The sequence below is a fragment of the Myzus persicae genome, unplaced genomic scaffold (assembly GCF_001856785.1).
Source record: "Myzus persicae strain clone G006 unplaced genomic scaffold, MPER_G0061.0, whole genome shotgun sequence".
NCBI classification, from domain to species: domain Eukaryota; kingdom Metazoa; phylum Arthropoda; class Insecta; order Hemiptera; family Aphididae; genus Myzus; species Myzus persicae.
The window spans coordinates 167,241-189,542 of record NW_019102804.1 but is presented as its reverse complement, the minus strand read 5'-3'; the positions used below and the strand labels follow the sequence as shown (position 1 = coordinate 189,542).

Sequence of the window (22,302 nt, the reverse complement as noted above, 5' to 3'; positions counted from 1 at the left end):
TGTGAATTTAAATTTAAAATTTTTATACATGTATTATTGTTAATATGATATAATATGACATATGTAGGTATATAATATACCAATATACTATAGGTATACAGGTTAGCTTCATTCGCCAATGGTATGCTCAGCATTCTTTTATAAGTGTATTTGATAAAATTCTAATCTTAAGGTGACTGCGAGTTGTCAACTAAATAATAAATGTTTAGCATGTTGAAGCATATCGAAACCGAAATTTAAAAGAGTGACATCTGAGTTATTTAACAATATGTATTGAGTATAATATTAAATAATAATAGATTTAAATGGAATTTTAAAAAATAAGTGATTTATTTCAGTCTAGTACTTAACAAGATGCATAATATATACTTACTCGAACAATTCTTACAAATTGCAAAATTTTAATATAACTGAATATATAATATAAATTACTATATAATTTTCAAATAATCATCTAAGCTTATTATAATGAAATATTATCCTTAGTATTAATGTTTAATAAAATACTAGTAGGAATTATTTCAATTTATATGTTATAAGCATCTACATATCCTTGAGTGTACTTAAAAATTCAAAAAATTCGAGTTTATTTGAATAAACTCATTACTAATCGAATAAATGGCAGTGAACATACTTGGTGAATCACTCTGTATATGCGTCACGCCCTCATGTTATTCAATTATATATGTGCGTCAAAAACACTCCAATCTTAAGACGGCGAAAAGCTAAGTACCATATTATAGAGAATCAAAAGATTAAATAGTAATAAAATAATATAATAATACGGAATACGCATTTAGGATAGATGACTAAAACCGTTTTTGTTCAAAGCTATATACTTATTACATTGCCAATATTTAAATTCTTCATGTGTTTACTACTTCTCTAACCGTATTTTGATAGATAAATAATAATAATAATAATATTATGACATGGTAAATTTAATGTCCCATTGCCAACTAGAAAAATGGTTTCCTCATTTGCGACTGCTGGCTAGAAGTTTTCGAATATGAGGTCTGGCCGATTTGAATTCGATCTAATATACATAGAGAATTTTACATTCTATATACGAGTCAAAAATGTTGATATATATATATATATTTAAGAGAACCTCATTTGAATTTGATAACAGTGAAAAATATGGTAAAAAAGAAAAAAAACGATCTTCTTTTCTCGGGCGATTATTATTGAAAACAGTAAGAAACGACGAAGAATATATTGAAATACAATACATTTCCGACGAACTAAAACTAGGTTTTCAAATAACATTTGTTTTGTCAAGGCGATGAACTTTTTCCACTGGTATATTATAGAAGCTTTTACCTAAACGATAACTATTGCAGTTCTCAAGAGACTGTTTTGTACTTTAAATGCTTTTTAACAACAAATGTGTATCAGCCATTTAGATGTTATTTTTGTGTCTATTTTGTGTAGTCTCGAGAATAATAAGATTTGTTTAAATTAATGTTATATAATCTGATATGTCAGCTAATAATTATTCATCGTTAAGTCTTGGTTAACTTTTGTTACTAACTAGAATATACACCTGTATCCATGTGTCGTAATAATTATTAAAAACGGTTAAAAATTAATGTTTAAATAATTAACTTCAAAAGATTTATATAGGTACATTAAACTATCATTATTATTATTCATTAGTAAAAAGTATAGAACCTTTATTATATTTTACTAAATTACATTTCATTGCAGTGTTGATGTACCTACTATAATTGTTCTACCTGGTTGATTTAGGAATCATTTTTAAATACTTCATTGCATTTTAGTAAGTCATTAAAATATTAGGTAATCATTTTTTCTTTTATGAAACCCGGCATTACTGATTAACTTTTTAAAAATATTAATTAAATACATTTTTATTTAACATCAATCAATTTCAATTATTCAACCACCGTAATACTCAAACACAGAATTAAAAACTAAAAACATTCATTTATATTATGTTAAAATGATTAACCGAAAAGCTAAATGAATAGTTTATTTTTAATTGTAGGTCGAAATTTGATAATTGTACAGGAAAAATAGATTAACGAGAAAAAAAACGAGAACCACTTACCAGTCGCCAATAACTACAATTTTTAAAAAACATTTATTTTGAATTTATTTCTTTCGTATTTACAATATTATAAGTAATAAAACCGTTTAAAAAAGTACATTTAAAAAAAATCATAGTTAATCTTTTAGCTGACTAACATTTTTTCAATAGAATGATAGCTAATTAAAAAAATTGGAGCTTATATTTTCATTGAATTGAATAATTTATACTCGTGTGACGGTTTGTACACTTTTGGCCATCTACATATTATTTTTCATTCGTACCGGAAAACTTTTCAGCAGTTCGAATTCGTTGAGACGGTCCGCGAGTCGTGATATAAAGATTGGACCGAAATATATATATAAGTCGAGAAAATCAATTCATTCGAAAAATAGGAAACGGCAGGTGCTGCGGCGAAAGGGTCGAAGTGACAAATCCAATCGAAAAAAGGAAAATTACTTGAAGTCTGAGCTGCAGCTAGACAAGCCCGGCCGAATCTTAAACAGACCCTTTCAGGTTTATGTCGAAAGTCATAGTTGTTGTCGACTACACCAGAGGCACACTTTCCGGCCATCCACCACACGTCATCATACTGCAATGATAAGACCGCATCCGTCCATTTAAACGAAAAAACAGTTTTCTTTTCTTTTTAGTTCTCGACTCATTTTCACACGATAAAGCAGTCATCGGCCGATCGTTAATGTTTATGCATTTATTTTTTTACCTATAATTTTTTTACATATAATAGAGTTGTACTATATACAACATTATTATAATATGTTGTACACAGAATAATAATAATAAAATAATGCAGTATAATATGTTTAGGTATAAAATAAATTAACGCGTGTCGTATGTAGATTGGCCTCGGCGAGTACTTACCCACCCACCTCTAATACCCATTATAATTCCGGCGGCTTTTACGCAATAATCGTGAAACGCGATTCGGGCGCAATTTATACGATAATCACCAAACGCAGAGAGAGTGGAGAGTGAGTGAGAGAGAGAGAGAGAGAGAGAGAGAGAGAGAGACCTTATCTCGCCGCGTTGTTGTTATATACTTAACCTTTTCCCGATGACTCCGGGTCAGCCTTGGGGTAGGTAGTTGGGGTAGTATACCTGGACGCGAGCGTGTAACGGGGTTGGTTTTTATCCGTGCGCGCGCTGTTAAATTAAACGGTAATCAAGCAAGATAGATCGCTCACGGCAAGCGGTCATATATTATATTATTATATTATATATACCCGCGAACGTGTGTGTGAGCGTGTGTGTGTGTGTGTGTGTGTAGGGTTGGACACGCCCGCATAATGTCTTAATCGTTAAAAAGTCGCCAGGCCAAACAAACGCGTATTTGCACGCTCGGTCGACCGCCAACGGTATATACTTACATAATATTAAAATATAATATACACACTATTATATTGGATTATAATATTACGATATATTATCGTATAGGTACGAGGCCGCTGCCGCTGCGATTGGTCGCACGCAATCACTTCGGACGTGGCGAAGGAGAGTGCGCCGACTACGACTATAATACGTACTACATACGATGATGAATATAACGGTCACTCACCGTATAATAATAATAATAATAATAATATATTACAATACAATATAAACGTGTGTGTGTGTGTGTGCTCGCTTAGTGTATATTTAAATTTCGGCACACCTATTACACGACAACGATGACGACGACGAGGCGCATGTGTACAGGTATATACGCTCACACGCCGGAGGTACTACCCTCGAACTCGTACACTAGGGGTGGAGGTAGTGGTTGGAGGTGACGGGAGGAAAGCGTATATAAATGTATATAATATGTATGTATTATAATGTATGTATGGTATAGCGTGACCGGAGGCGTGCGATTTATCATGTCCCGTTACACTACCACCGCAGACCGCGATCATAGTGGTGTGGTATAGTGGTGGAGCTGACGTGGTGTGCGTGCGGCGGCGGGGATACTACGAGCTCGCTAGTTTTGTTTTTTTTTTCGAAAATTTTCCGGTTTTTCATAAACAACACATACATATATATTATTACATTATATACACAAGGAAAACGGGTGGGGACGCGGGCGATAGTAATATTTTATGAGGACCGAGGGTGGCGAATGAAAACGGTGAAATAAAACAAAACAAAAAAACCAGAACCCGATCCCACGCACACATTATTATTATACACCTACACCACCGCATAATACCTGCACTGCACTACTTACAATAATACTAATCCCAATAATAATAATGATAACAACAACAACGCGAAACGAGCGTACATATTATAATAATATAATATTATAATGTGTACAATATAGAATTTCGCCACCGCCGCTGTGGGATTCCATCGAAAACGCCCCGACGGATTCATTAAGTTCGCGCGGGCCCCGCTGTCGCATTGTTATTCCGCCACACCCTTGCAAATCGTTCGTCTTTTGAATTATTACAACGATATCAAGAATGACGAGCGAGAATAGCTGTGGGTTTTATGTGCTGGGAATTTTTTTCATCTCACCAGTGGATAAATCGTTTGCGTCTCGTCGCGAAGCTGGTTAAGGTACACCTTGTAATATTTTCTATATATTATTATAATAATATAATTTTATGTTTTGTTTTCGCGATGGTTTTGAACGAGCACATTGACGTATAGCAATGACGATAACGTCGTCACGCATAATCCGGACGGGGAATCGATATCATCCGGAAGTTACGAAATCCCGATTACAAGCTCGTCGAAGCCGTCACCACCGCCAAACGTAAACTAAACATCGATGGGGTGCGTGAAAGTACAACGCCGAATTTTCTACTTTTGAGTTACATTTGGTGGTAAACGGACATCGAGTGACATTTATAATAATAATAATTATAATATGATGTTATCAGTACAATGCGTTATGGTATTTTATTTGATACTATTACAATAATAATAAAATATTTTAGTTGTCCAACGGGGTGACAATATTGGCTGCTCTTTACTTTTGATTAGTAAAATATAATGTACCTTAAAAGGTATAAGTTATAATGTACTCACTTTTAATGCTATTTTTTCATATATGCATAGAAAAGTTAATAACAATAATATATAAGTATAGTCGATGAGTGTACACCAACACCATGCTATTACTGTATGAAATATACGAAGTATAAGCCTACATTTATGTACGATAAATGGTTATTTGTTACACACAAAAACGAGAAGTTGACACCGAACCCGCATCACGTGTCACGTGTGTCTCCGCCGTAAACGTATAGCACATCTGTGTTCAGCAGAACCAATCTTGTGCTGTCAGCTCAATCATTATTGTCAATTTTGAATTTATTGATTTTTTATCGAATTAAAAGGAATAAATATTATTTACAGCATCAAGAAATTGATATAAAAATTTGAAAACAAGTCGAGATAATTTGAAAATTATTGTAATCTACACAGCTGTATAAATTGCTTAAAATAAAAATACCAACAGAAGCCTACTGTCTGGATAATTTTCTTACCTTTGCGTTTGACAATATTATGTTAATTTGCATTTCCCTCAAATATTAAAGCTAACAACACCAAATTGTTTCTGATGAACCGAGATTTTCATTGTCTTATGACTTTGCGTTGGTAAGACGGAAACAACACGTCACTGCATGTGGCATCTTCCTTGTAGTTATGAGCTGTTAAGATATTATGGCGGTAAAAAAATCAAGCCTAAATTTACATCAATGATTCATCGAATTCTCTGTGAAAGATAATATCAATAAATTACTAAGTAAACGGTCATATGATTGTACTAACAACAAAAAACAAAATGTGTAGCAATAACACTGTAGGTAACTGCCTGCTGACAAAAATAAAACATTTTTGTAGCGCATCAGTTTAAAGAAATCGGTTAGCGATAATGTTATTCTGTGAACACTCCCCAAGCCACACGAGTCCGTTTTAAAAACTTTTTTGACGCATTTCATTAATAAAAAAAAAAAAGAATAAAAACAATTTTTCTTGGAAATCATAAATTATTACCACCGTTTCTAACGCTATAGATATTTAATAATATGAAATATTCGAGAATATCCGAATAGACTGTTGCTTGAATACTTGACAAGACAATATTACAATATCGTTGTTGACTGAGTTTGTGCGATTTCCGACGACTTTGAGTTCAATACGTCTACACAGAGCGCGTGGGTGAAATATTATTACTATAACATCATAATACAACCGCCGCGGAGAGAGCATATTATTATTAAATTCACGCGTTATTGGGTTGGATTTCACAAATTTCAAGTAAATGCAAAATAGTTTCTCCACTACGTAAGACCCAAATAACATCTAAATGATTACGACGATATATTATTAGGTAACTATAGGTAATGTATGGTATTATCATCTTATTTTTTGAAAAATATTTACGCATGCAAGGAATGACATGTTTTCTTTACTGCTGCAGGTCATCGGTGTACGTGGAGTAAAAAAATAAATATATAATATATACAAATATAAAAACGAACAGTGTTTTCCTATATAATAATTTCCGCATAATAACGCAAATTGCGTATACGGCGCATGTACTGAGGGAAATATAATATACTGTACAATATATGATTTACAACGGCGTTTGATTGCCGCACGAAAATGTATGGCCGACCCACGCACCTGCGACCCTATAATTTTCTCCGGCAAGGAAGCGGCTTCTTATCGGTGGCACCCCAGTGGTCGTGTAGATTCGTATCAAACGCACACACACCAAAAAGGCACTACTCACTTCGGCCAAATTATATACACACGGGCCTACGTAATACGTGTGGCGTCCTGTTTATTACGTTTCACTTTAGTTTACGGCCTCTGTGTAGAGCACGTCATTATACACGGACAATTAAAATTACGAGACATATTGCGCGAAACGTTCACGGAATGATCTGAAAACTATGGTAATACCTGTGGTGCGAACACACAATACGAACGTATATTGTAGATTTCATAATACGATATCATTATAATCGTAAACAATCTCAATGTTAAAATACAATTTAATATTTTGGAGTGTAAAAATATTCCGAAAACAATATAATTTGCACGTGTCCCAACAACACATAACATCGTTTTACGGATCATATAATAATATATTATAAATCAAAACCCAAAAGGACGTTTTAAATAAATGTACAGCATAACTTTCGGAGCAAAACTTTATTACCCATGTGGCCATGTTATGTTTTCAAAGTCGATGGAAAATTTAAATTTGACTGTTAACAAAATGTAGTATTGTCATGGGTAGATTTTTAAAAAAAAAGTCGAGGTATTTATTGGCTCAACTAGGGTGATAAAAAAGATGTTTGAACCTAGGAATATACACAAAATTATTAAAATATAGTAATCCAAAATATCCAAATATTCAAATTATTTCAAAATACCGGAATAATGAACATACTATTATAATATTATTACATTATAGTGTAGTTATATTGACTATACAAGGCGCCGTGTAATCGTGTAAATAATATTAATTTTATTAGTGCAAAATATGTACCTAATGCAATATATTTTAAAAATAATATTAAGAAAAATATAGCCGTTGACGGTGCCAACACCAGAACTAAAACTAAACTTCGTATCGAAAATTTGAAACTCTGATGTGTGCATTGATATTATTATACCCAAGGTAGTTGTTAAGGAATTAAAAGTTTTATTATAAAGAAGAAAATATCGTGAACATAATAAAGTAATACGTGAATGCGCATGTGTGTGTGTGTGTGTGTGTGTGTGTATGTGTGTGTGTGTGTGTGTGTGTTTGGGTCTATATATAATTTTACTTATACATGAATACAACTTAATTCACAATTTCGACACCACCCCCATCCCATATTAGGGCTTGTTGTGATTGTGTGCTTGTTGTAGGTACGATATGACACTTGAATTTAATGAACAAAGTATCATATGACTACAACAATACAATAGTGGTAAATATTAAATGTCTTTACACCATTAATCATAATGGCATTACAATGCATTGCACCACGGTGAAAAACTATTGCTTAAAAATATAATATTATATGAAATTATTGTGTTTTCATTTCACCTGCAGTCGTGATAGTCGAATAGAAATATACACCGTCAATCATGAGCATTGTACACAGTTGTACACACATATCATGTAGGAACGTGATTGAACTTGAAGTTTATTAGTTACCCGGCCATTGTTGTTATCGCCATTCATAAATCATAACGAGTATAACGATTAAAATAATAAAAGTAACCTTATTTACACCAAACCGTCGTCGTGACAAAGGGCCAGCCGCTGTCATACTATAATAATAATTTACGAATACGACCATCGATTCACTGCCTTGTCTACAATTATTTTAATAATTATTATGTTTGGACTACAACAGCTGAAGCTAATTGATACGTGTTAATGACAGGCGTTATTACTCAATATAGTAGCTTAAATGTGTACATATTCCTTACTTCAAACGATTTCGAGCAACAGACATGCCGCTAGAAATATAAATAAGACATTAATCTCATGAACTTATAGCCGCATTTTTATAAGTGTGTGAAGAAAAGTTTATATATTATGTTGCGAAGAAAAAAATACGTTGCACATAAAAAGTTGACGAAAACAAGAAGGTTTTTTCTCTTACTCGTTTTGTTTTTTCTACTTTGCATCCGCATCCGTGCCAGTGCTACCAACGGAATTGTTAAATGTACTATTTACAATAGTAATAAAGACATTTTCCTTTTATACGAAAAAATGTTCGAAGTAGGTATATTTTGATTGCAAATATTATTATACAATAGTATAGTTTTAAGTTTATTGTACTAATCCATTTGTAACACTAACTTACACACAGTTTCAGAGAAAAATGTTGATCAATATATATTATATATATTGTAAAGTTATATGGACTTCGATAATAATAATTGATGTTTCACGATTTATAAGTTGTGATTAAACGAAAACTTCTCGAGAACCGTGATTTAAAAACGGAAGTTCGATTTTATGTAGGTACAGAAAAAAAGGAAGAAGAATTGAAAGTACGAAACCGACCTATACATGTAACCGCCCGAACGTCATTAAGACAGGGTGGATCGTGATTTGCGTGTAACATTAAATCCACTATTTTAAACGGCACTGAAATGCTTCATGGTGCAAAATATACTGTGTAGGTACCAAACTACCAACTGGTAGTTGTAAATTGCAATGAAAGGAAAAAATTGAAAATCGTTCCCCAAAGATTACATGCAGTAAAAAGAGTAAAATATAGTGCCCGTGATTTCAGAGCAGGTACAAGAACATACGTATTATTGTTGGGCATAGCTAAAGTGCCCATTACAGCAATTTCAAGCGATAAAAAACTTTAATTATGAAACTTAAATATAATATAATAGTATATAATAATATTAGGTGTGTGATACAAACTATGAAAGCAATTTAAAATGCCCGGGGGGATTTCATGAGGTGGGTTTCACTATCCTAAAAATGTATGTGATTTGATAGGTTGTAATAAATTAGTGATATAAATTTAATATGTATAATATTATTATATAATTTAAATTAAGTTAATAACGTGAAAAACAATATTCCATTTATTGCCAAAATTAAATAAAAAATATACCTAAATAAATAAATTGTATTACCAGCTATAAAGCGTGCAGACACTATGAGTTTGAAAAATTATTAATTTTAATAACTTATAAGTTATAACAGAGCGGATGCCAACTTATTTATCAATGGGTGCTATAATTATTACTGTTAAACTATTATAATACCATGAATTGTAAAAAGGCAACAGATATAAGACAAAGGTAAGGGGAAACACGCCAGTATTAACCGAATAAATTACTTCGATCCTTTAATTAGCACCGTCTCCCCAAATCTCGTTCGAGTTTGGCAGTCGATTTAACAACCTTGCTGACGAGTACCCACCTTGTAACTGTAACTCGTAAGCCCGGACCATGGCGACGGAAATCTACTGATTCGGAAATTTAACTGTATTTTAAATACTTCCCCAATGTCATCATTCAGACAGCGGGCGAGCAGTAAGCTGGACGTGCGTACTCTAACTTTTCGGACGTGATAGCTATCATTAGTTTGACGGTATCGGCTGTCACAGAGACAGAGCTTTTCCGAACAACCACCAATGTAATAGTATTTTAACCCTAATTCGCAAGTGGTAATGGATCTCACTCGGTTGGCGTTAATTTTGAATATCGTGGCTTTTTTTCTCACTGCATAATATAGTATAGACGTCAGCGTCTATCCGATCTGGAGATTTCCAATAATGTGATATTTATTATAATAGCTTGCCGAATTACAAGTGTACGATACATGGAATTAAGAGCTCTAATTTGTCAATGGTTTCCACTTTGCAGTCATCAAGTATTCGATAATCTAGCCCGAATTTGTTTACACCTTATTGGCAGAGTTGTCTTCGTTTGGGCTAACGAGATCTTCCATTCCCGTGTTTCTAGAGGTGTGAAAGGTCGGTCATTCTAGAGTTAAATCAATTTTAGGTCTATTCGCTTCAGCAGATTACTAATTTTACTGTATTTCTATTTTGAATGCAATCACGACGTGATCGTTAAACGTGAGGGTTGGGTTCACCGTCCAAACAGTCATTCAATTCGCGACAAGTCAAGCAGCGTGGATGACATAGCGCCGTGGTTTGCAATGACATATTGGTTTCTAAACGTCAGTGGATTCACGATATAATTTAGAATCGTTAAATTCTTGCAGATTCGATCTTCGATAATTGTACAGTAGTCGTCATATACGTATGCTACACCTCGTAATATAGACGGGTCACTAAGTCACACTGAGGGACCCTAACCGAGGTCCGCACGCTGAGAAATATCAGTTAGAGGATGGTAATCGATGCTTACATATTGCTAATTTTTCTAATTGAAGGTATTGAATCTGTAATACATTTACAATCATTTGTTACAGTTGTGTGTACAATACAATAATTGTGTTTAATAGACATAAGTCTTAAAGTTGAGTTCTAAAAGATGCCGTCAAAACTATTATACTAGGTATTTCAGTTTAACGCCACTTCTTTATGTACATAATATTATAACGACGATCGATCGCCAATGTCCGCCCGTTTGTAAACATTTAGAAAAATAACGTTTTTTTACAAGGCGCAAAGCTCACGGAAATAACAATATACAAACGTTTTTAAATTTTTTTTTTGTACATTCGTTTATTTAATGACTTGCCAATTAAAGTTTTGGACTTCAAACGAGCAGTTTGAAAATTATCGCCTCACGAAAACGTTCATTCAAATAAACTAAACAAAAAAAAACAACTGATCATTAAATTCAAGTCAAAAGTTCGAAAACTGTGTGAATCGATACTCAAATATTCTATTTTATTTCAACTAAGAAAAATGTATTGTTTTCACCTGGATATGATTTTTTATTATAATTACAATATGTAGACTATAAATTACAACACAATTTATAAATAATACAGAACTAAAAATTACGCCAATGAAATTAAACTTTTATTAATAGATCTGCCTTATACATAAACGCATGATTAAAAATACTGTTTTTAGATGTTTATATCGTTTCAATTAATGACGTCAAAGCTATTTTTTTAAGTATTCATTCGTTGGTTTAAAATGTTATTTAGATACCTACTCCTCTTCTCGTCATGATCGTTTAGATACAGAGCAACATTTACCGTCTAGCTTATTATAAAATAATAATAATGTATAGTTTATTTTTATTTTTATCACAATAGCGTAGGTCTTTAGAAAAATACGTACTTTATTAATTAGGATTACATAATATTATTAATACTGATTATGATTTCTATGAATATGATGTTCTGAGATAGTTTACGAAAATAATATTCGTCTAAAAAGGTAGCCACACCTAGATATATGGTATATGGCATTTACATAACTCCACGATAGAAGTTGAACACAAAAATAGATTTACCGATTACCGAAAAAGGAACCAGCTAGTGGGACGGATCAAGCTTGTGCACAGCATATGCCACGATATAGTATTTTATGGGATAATGGAAATAGAGATTTTTATTGTTTTTAATAACAACTTTCTCTCCCCTCTCTGTGGGTATACCTACCCCGGAATAAAAAAATCAAATTTTTCTTTTTTAGACTAAAATATAATAACAACAATAATTTGATATTTGAAATTAATATAATATAATATTATACTTTATTTTTGTCCCTATAAAATCATAATCTATAAATATTTACGAGGTGTGACTAATGCGAAAGCATATAATATGTATGGGAACCGATTTTGATTGTCGACCAAAATTCGAACAATAGCTGATACTATAGTATACAACGCGGTAATTTCAGTCGACCTACCAGCACAACCGCCAAACTTCCAAAGGTCCAATATCATATAATATTTTTTGTCATTTAATTCAGCAGCTTTCACATACAAACCGATACGACTGGTATCAATATATAATGTATATTAATATATTATACACGCATTCTATTTCTCGTATACGGTACTATACTATAATAGTATAATATATTATTATTGTTTACATGATTATTCTTTTAAATTATATTTTTATCGTTCACCCTACACAAAAGGCCATGAGCCCTTCGAACACACATAACACTACAACAGTAAAGCACAAAAGTTAATTGTACTAAGGGATTCACAGTGTATTTTGTCAAAAACAGATAAATTATTTGCACTGGCAATAAAACTATACGTATACAGTACAAACTGCAATGTATTATGTACAACTATAGATAGTATAGGCTTAAAATATTTTTATTTTACAATACTTTTTTTTTTTTGCTGTAGAAATGGTTGATGATAAAATAAATTAACTAAATATTATAGAAATGTATTTTAATTTTAATTTTGATACGACGAATATACTCGTATTTTGTGAGAGTAATATTTGTTTTGATACAACATCTATTCTGAATGTAGGCAAAACAAAAACAAAAGAAAACATATCGTACATAATAATAATTATTAATATATTATTATTATAAGCGGGTCATGAAATATTTTACAATTTATACACATCGTCATACAAACTTTTGAAATACCACCCACTGCAATTTGCTAGAATTAAAACAATAAAAACCTAGGTACATATAAACTATTTTTGTTTGCCAAAAAATATTTTTAAAATATTCAACATATTTTTAATATACATTTTTCTTGGTAATGCGTTTGTAGACAAAATAATAATGTATAATAAAATGTAAACAGCAATAAGCAAATGAATAATTTATAATCAGAAGCTAGCCAAGTGGTCGGGCGTCTATTTATATTTAAAACCTTTGAAAATAAAGTAATCGAAAAATTCTTTCGTGGTCAAGACATTTACTTGCTTACGTTTTATTTAACATTTCACTGTTTGTTTTCACCATTTTCACCGAAAATACTCAGCGATTCAAAGGAAATAAAAAATACCTGTTTTTAAGGTACAATCTGCGTTCGATATTGTAAAATATATATTATACTGCACTGGTGCTGCATAAAACTTTTATACACCCTAGTATCCTACGGCGAGAAAAAATAATAACGTTTTTTGCTTTAGAAGAACAAAAATTTGATCACAAAATAATGTACATAACGGATTATTTAAAATTCCGTTTGGAATCAGAATTATTTTTATAACATAGATTTTTGGTTGCGAAACGCCATCAAACATAATAATAACTGCCAATATTCATAATAATAATAATCGTTTTAAACAAATAGTATAGTTATAATAGTACAATACCAACCATCGATGCTCCATCAAACATTAATTCATCGTACAGAATTAAAATTCTGAGAACAAGATTAAAACGTGCGCAAAAACTAATGTGTTTTTCGGAGGGAGTAAATATTTGCTTAATAATAATAATAATAATGTATCGAACACACGATATTATGATGCATTTCGACGTAATCGCGGGCGATGATTGGTAAGTAATCGATAATATAATTGTTGTGGTTAAATTTTAATTTCCCATCGGTTTTACCGTGTCGGCGAACCATGGCAGAGCAAGAGGTGGCAGTTTTAACAGCGAATAAAGAACAAATCGATTTAATGCGATTCAACGATACGAATGTTATTTATAATACCCACATTAATGCATAATAGATAATATTACGGTATTGCGCAAACGGTTATCGTAAAATATGGAGAGATACGACAGTCGCGGTGTCATTATCGATGTCCACGAGGGTGTTGTTGTGAACGGGGTATAAAACAATCTCCAATTGTCGGTGAAAATAACAATAACGTCAACAACAATAATAATAATAGTAATAATAGTAATGGTAATCGTAACAACCTAGAGTTGGTTACGGTTGGTAGCTAGAGCTTAAGATAAAATTTCAAAGATATATCTCTAGACTTTATTGATTAATTTATAAAAATATCTGAGTAATATTTCAGTTGCTAAATTACAGTCGTAATAGATACGTATAATATTTTATACGTTATTGGGTAATCATTTGAGTTCAGATTATTATAGTTTAATATGTATTGCCAAAGTGCTGTCGCTGGATGATTTCTTCGATAAATGAACATGTTCTTTTTATTATTCTATTAGCACTGTTGTTAAAAGAAATAACAAAAAAAAAGTTTAATATATTATGATTATATTTCTATAACAGCTGTATAGTATGGCTACTACGCTTCGTAGTCGGATAAAAATTCAATTCTAAGTATTTAACCTACCTACGTAATTTGTAATGTTATAAATGGATGTTTAAAAAAAAACTAGGTGTTATAATAAGAAAATACGTACCCACAAAATGGTAAACAAATTATAAAAAAATAAGTGGCAACGTTTTAATGTCGTGTTTCTAATACTCTACTATTTAATATGAATATAAAATGTGTATAGCTCCGTATTAATTTGGCTAATAGTTTATATAGAAAAACATCGTATTCCCACTTATTATAATATCCGAACTATATCCATCACTTTTTTTTAAAACTGTATGACGTAATACATTTTATATTTATATCATGACTTGTAGGTGCAGCACAATACCCTGTGTCCCGTTCTCGTTTTTTATCATTCATAAATATGGCCCGGATATTAATGATATATGATCACGTATCTTTTTATTGGCCTATAATTTGCAGTCCACGTTTCCGGGGTAGGTACCTACCTAGTTATGACGATCGATTATCGATGGCAATAAAAAACCCCCCTTTACACGATCCACCAAAGGTTTTCCAGAGACGTTTAATTGAGACCTGGCCATAAACCGCGGGAGAATGGACGAGAATGAGGTAGGCACTCCGTGTGTGACAGATTACATTTGAATAATGCTAATCGGTCGTCCCCCTCGCATACTACGCCATTATTCGCGTTTTCCGATATTATTTTCGATTTCCACGATTTACGAGTATTTTATATTATGTACAACAATATATTGTATTATGCGCGTGTTTTGATGTGCGAATCTAACTGTGAAATATATATATATATATGAATACACTGCGTGCGTGGAGTTGTTTGTGCAGATTTGTCGATAAAACGAAATATACATACCTACCTATCACAACCCGACAGCCGTAATGTAAAATGTATTATTAACAATAATATCGTAGTTTTCGTTTGCATATTTCTCGGGGCTGAATACTATTATAATACTCCACACATATGTTATGGATAGTGTCTCGCATTGATCACAGTTATTGCTGTACACGAATAACGAATATATTATTGTTCGATGGTAATATTCCGAGTAACACGCATAACAATTAATAACTATACATATTATAAACTATAATATAATATACCCGGGGGCATGGTCAACAAATATTATAGGTAAAACTAAATGGTATTATTGTAAAATAATTGAAAAAATAAAGACTTATTAACATTATTATTGATAATCATAAATTACTAAATGTGTACTGTTACCTGTCAATTAATAAAATATGAAATATTTCAATAAAACTTTTCATTGAAATATTTCATAATTGTATTTTTCACAAAACTTTTAACCTCTAATTGTATATTATTATGATCATATATATATAAATCTGACAAGAAAAATGTAAAAGTAAAGCAACACGATTTTTTCATAAACTAAATTTTAAAGTTTTGAACCTTAAGCTCATTCAAACAAAAAAAATAAAGAACAATCGCCTTGCAAAGTGCCTAATATATACGCAATTGAAGAACGGTTATTATTTTTGTAATACCGAATAATTATCGAATACCCGCATTACAGTAAAAAAATAAACCTCTTTTCCCGTAGATTGCAGAAATTGGTTTCTCAATCTCTAAATACATGTCGTATATTATGACTTCCCTCTGGCCTCCTAACCACCCATCCGAGATCTAAGAAACTAATTTCGTAAAATAGATGTAGGTACGAAAATTTTTCTTTTACCTACTTCCCTGCTTATTTTATAATACGTCATAAATATACATTACACGTTAATATACTATATATTAGGCTTTTCTAGTTTGTCTTTTTGACATTGATAGTACAAATCAGCTTGTTGTGTAAAATACAAGCATGTTATATAATAATATAATATGTCTATAATAATTTATACTATTTAGAATAATTACTAGGCATTTAATTGCATTAAATTTATTGCGAGTGCTACATATCTAAATACATTTATCCTCATAGCTGACGAACATAATACATTTCACATTTAGGTTTTTTTTCCTGCATTGGATTTCAACATTCTCAAAACAGTTTTAAACGAATCCCTCGGCGGAAAAAGTGAAATACAAATTTTCATTAAAATAAAATGTTTATTGTACTTAATTCATCAGTATAAATGATGTGCTACAAATTTAGTTTGCACACACAAAAGTGAGTATAGTACACTTGTGCTGCGGTGTGTTCACAACACATTTAACGAAATTACATAGCATTATAAATTATAATCTGTGTGCAAATGCACTTTTGAGTTTATATTTTTTGAAAATAAAATTATCGTAATGCTTTGCTTATATGGGAACAACACTATCATAAACGTTGCCAAAAACGAAATCGAACTTTCTCCTTATTTATATCATTCTTCTTGATTATAATATATTTTAATACATATTAAAACTACTATGTCTTAGTTTAAATTGTAATGATGGTGTAGAATGGATCGATAAAATATTACAGTTTACACACAATCGAAATTTAAAGAACGTATAAAATAGAAAACACTACTAAACTTTGCAATATAATATGTAAATGTATACCATATGATTGACGATTGTCGGATTGTGCACAAAATAATATACTGTTAGGTTTCTATATTATACCTATAGAGTACTGCAGAACAGGTGGTATCACAATTCAAAATATTGTTCTACCAAAATTCATTACCAGCTATTATTATTATTACTACTATTCACAAGAATGTATGATGACTTTTAAACTATGATACTATTAAATATTTAAGCCTTAATATGAATGAAACATGTATCCCATAGGAACTATTGAATTTAACGAAAAAAAAGTATACATATAACTCATGCTATATGCTACATAATACATTAATATGCGGCTTACAATTTATTCTTTACAAGAAGTTTAATGATAGTATGTTAGAACAAAAAACTCAATTTGATCTCTTTCGGTAAGATTTTAACTATATATGTACCCGAACTCCATGAAAATAATAAACTATAAATAAAAAACGTTTTTCGATCCTTATATCTATGTTTTGAGCCTACGTTTGTCGTCATTCCTATATTTAAATTATTCTATCTCAAGAATATTCACGAATTATTTGAGTAGATGATTTCAAATTTTTGAAAAAGATACGCTCACTTAATTTTTTAGAAGTAGGTACCTATCTATGATATTAATTTTCATTGATAATAATTTAACAATAGCAGTAAAGTTGACAGATATGACAAGATTAGATGCTAAAAGTTTGATATTAATTTCTATTCGTAATATAACGCCAGAAACATAATAATATTATATTGAACACGACAATAGTGACACCATGTCAATGTCATATTTTATAGAGCAGTTTCTTGTGATTTCAGTTTGGCCTTATTAAACGACAAAGTTTATGATAACAGATGAATAGAAAAGAAAAAATAATAGTATAACTAAAATCATCAAAATTAAAAACATTATTTTATTTCGGTCAGCTGTGTTATAACTAACAGCAGGCTCTAACCATCAAAATTGTCTGATTCCCTGGAATTTTATATTTTATTAGTACATTTTAGAAAACATTTTTTTTCAAACAAAACAGTTTTAGGTAAAACAAAAAAACAACAAAAAAAATGATCATAAATAAGGTAAAATCTGTGTCATTTATGTTCAGCTAGACCAATATTTATGAATATATGATCTAGATATTATTACCTACTTTTAGTATCGACACAAATCGTCATTAAATCGACACAAGTCATTTTAATTTCAATGCATTAAACTTTTTTTATAAATACCAAATAATAATATAATATCATGTCTTTTTTATCTTCCTGATAAATAGGTTTTATATATAGGTTAGATTTCATCTTTAAAAATATTATGACAGAAATTTGTCGATTTATTCATTTTATGAAACTGTTGTAAGAATAATATGTCATATTATAGTCAATAAATAGGTACCCGAGTGTTTCAGAAATAAAATATTGGCCATTAAAATATCGATATAATATTATAAATCATTCATGGTTATAAATAACTGAACTACGATATAATAGTAATATATTGATAAACTACAACACTTTGTGACATTTATGCATGTAATAATTCCGTACATACATAAACTCTCGTACCATTAATTTTCAAAACACCAGCGTGCTTAATTCAACAGAATTGTACCTTTTTCTTGGCAGAGCAGAAAAGAAAAATGCAATTGAAAAAGTAAGATATTAAATACTTAGTTAAGTACAACAAGCCTCACAAACCTATTTTTGACATTAAATTTTCCTAAGTACGAGCTTTAGAATATGAATATATTATAATGACTATCAATGTGCTCCCGATCAAATTTTTGTTTACTATTGATGGTAAAATATAATTGAATATTATCACCCACTGCTCTTATAACGTCAAAAACAAATTCATTATAATATCTAGTGCATGTCATAATAAATATATATATATAAAAAAGTTGATACATGAAATATTGTAACCAAGTGTGGTTAACAATGAAAAAGGTTAAGGCCGAATAAGTTTTAAAAATAAATAAATAAACAAAACTATTACTCAACTTCAATGAATATAATATCTCAAGTAGCTGGGAGCTTTAATTTGTATTTTTTTTTTCAAAAAGATTAGGATTGGGACGTAACATTTGTTTAATGTGCATGCGAGGAAAGACTACTAAGTAAACGCTTCCTAGTATTATACATAAACGCCATCGCAGCCATTTCTGGTGTTTAACCAATTTTAACTCACCGATATCATTTTACCACTGGGAATTAAACTACCAATCATTAAGTGGTCTTGTAAACATAATTTTCGATTCAGTAGTTTAGCAAGTAATTAATAATAATTGTAGTGGGTCACGGGGCTTGTATAAACTTGCAAGTATTTTAAATTTTGAAAGGAAATCGTTCTTTTTAAAATATTATAATTTATAAGTCACGCAGTTTTAAAAATATATTTTTTATTCGATGAAGTACTTTAATGCTTATTGCTATCAACTATATTTAAAAACAATGATGAAAATTACATTGATAAAATTATGAAAGTCTGATACCTCAAAAGTCAAAAGTTATATCGGAAATTTGAAAACAATAATATTATAAAAATTATTTTAATTATTAGTTATTATATTTTATCAAAATGATTACAAATTAGTTGATTAATATTCAGTGAATGCAGTCCTCGGAACAGTATTATAATATATACAATATACATGATGATTTTTCATTTATCTACAAATTTGATTCAACAATTATTGTTTATAATGTGTAGAATATAATTAAATAAATTCTTTTACTGAGAAGTATAAAGTTAAAGTATCAAACATATAAATAAAACTACTAACCTACTAGGAATTCTAATAACCTCTGATTAAGTATTTAATATAAATTTAACTATATTATTTCAAAAGAGCTAAAAAATTCTCTCAAAAATATTGAAAAAACGAATACACGTTTATCTTATTTTCTCATGATGAGGTTCTCATGGAACATCGGATAAAATAATAAATCAACAACATTTTTCTAAATAACATATTGACCTAATCGAACCCAATGGCCAGCTTAATCTATCACCTAGTGCCAGTGACGAACATTTAATTATTTAATAAAAAAATATTGTTGAAGTGATAAACATAAAGTGGTACATTTGATACTACCCACGCATAATAATATGTAATAATAATAAAAATAATATAAATGCGAGTGCCCAAAATAAAACTATTATCACCACAGCGTGTTAATTGTTTACAAATTCGTTTCGTAATTGAATGCTATAATTTCAGGGAGCCAATTCCAGTCAAACTAAATCACCTGAATCCTATGAAACGATTTTTCCGGTAGGTAATCACAAAACGTATTCACGGTTCGTATCGATTTTACAATAACCATAACAGCACTACTGCAGTATCAAACAATTTGTTTTTACAGCGTTAATCCCATTTAACCGCGAATATTGTTTCAAGCTTTACAATAATATATAAATATTTATGTGAAAAATAAACAACAACCATTAGCAGAAGATAATAGGTACGTAATGTCAGCGCAGTAAACGCAGTTCAGCCACCCTCCTATTGTTGGGGTAGGGTCCCATGGGGGGATGAGGTCCATGGTCAACTGTGGCCAAGACGATGGTGGTGGCAGTGGTAGTTAAACGAAGTATATGTATAATATAAACATAATATCATACTATGTGTATCATTATACAATATATGTAGGCACTTGTATTATTATACACAATACCCACACACGCTTATACAGGTGGTGTAGTGTCGGGTACACCTTTAGCGGTATGGGATTTGTGAGTTGGCAGGGAGAGGACAAAACGCTATCTGCAGAACTTCAGCACGTTTCAGGGATTAAGGGATTAGCACTATATTTCGTGTTCCAAGCGTTTATTGGTAGACAATTAGCTTTCTTTGTGTAGAGGTCCGCAAAGCTAGAACCACCCTCGGAATCGTTATCCCTTATAACGTTTTCGCTATACATAATAATAATAATAATAATAATAATAAAATAATAATAATAGTAATAATGACAATATCATATAATAACGATGTAGGTGTATATAATGTACCTACACTTACATATAATTACGTAAAATACACCGCGCACTGGTCGACTTACGAATGTTTTTGAACACATAAATGGATTCAACATAATGCTATGCCGTCGTAATAGACTCATTTTAATACCATTATCGATTTTTGTTTGGACAATAGCGAAAACTAAATATTATACTAGGTACAGTAGGCCGGAAGTGCAAAAAAATACATTATATGTGGCAGGTATATTGAATTAAACATTTAACAAACAATAACCTACGTTAGTAAATGCTTATATTTGATTATATTTGATTAGTTATTTGTAAATCAGTATGTAAATAGTGCTGTTTATTTGACTACATAACAAATAACACTATTTATATAAGTATAACAACTATATTATAATACAATTATTAGTATTTTGTTATTGTCTTAGATGCGCATAATAACTATTTGTGTAATTATGTAGCACTCGCATATAAAAAAGTATAATGTAACCAGGGCTTAAATCAAAAAAAAATAATACCGTTTACCGTTATATGGATATCAAACGTTATGACCAAATTACTGTTTAACGTTATATGATATTAAACGTTATGATCAATTTAGCGTTTAACGTTATATGATATTAAACGTTATGATCGATTTATCGTTTAACGTTATAAAGAATTTAAACGTTTATAAAATGTTCCGTTTAACGATTAAACGTTTTAAATATTAATTATTTATAACGTTTAAACTTTATGAAACACTAGTCTTGACTCTTGAAAAATTGGGGAGGGTTATATTATAATACTAGTTATAACTTACTCATTACTTTTGTTTGTTACTACTAGTAACTTACTAGTTACTTCAAATTTATATTTTATAATTTAGGTATAATGAAATATATATATAAATATTAAATTGCAAGATAGGTACACGATGACACAACACATCATAAATTCATAAGTGATATATTATAATAACTAATAAGTATTTGTGATTATAAATTAAAATTCATAAGTCATAACATAAAACTATAAAAGTACCAAAGAAAGAATTTTAATAAGATAAAAATAACTTCTTAAATCTTAAGTGGAGTCACACGGTTGACTATGACTCCCATAGAATT

General features: G+C 30.6%; 1 protein-coding gene across 2 annotated transcripts in view; it reads right to left on the bottom strand.

Annotated features, from left to right (window-relative positions):
• LOC111033137 overlaps nt 1–22,302 on the bottom strand; it is a 170,340-nt gene that overhangs the window by 117,242 nt on the left and 30,796 nt on the right. The gene's annotated exons all lie outside the window — the stretch shown is intronic.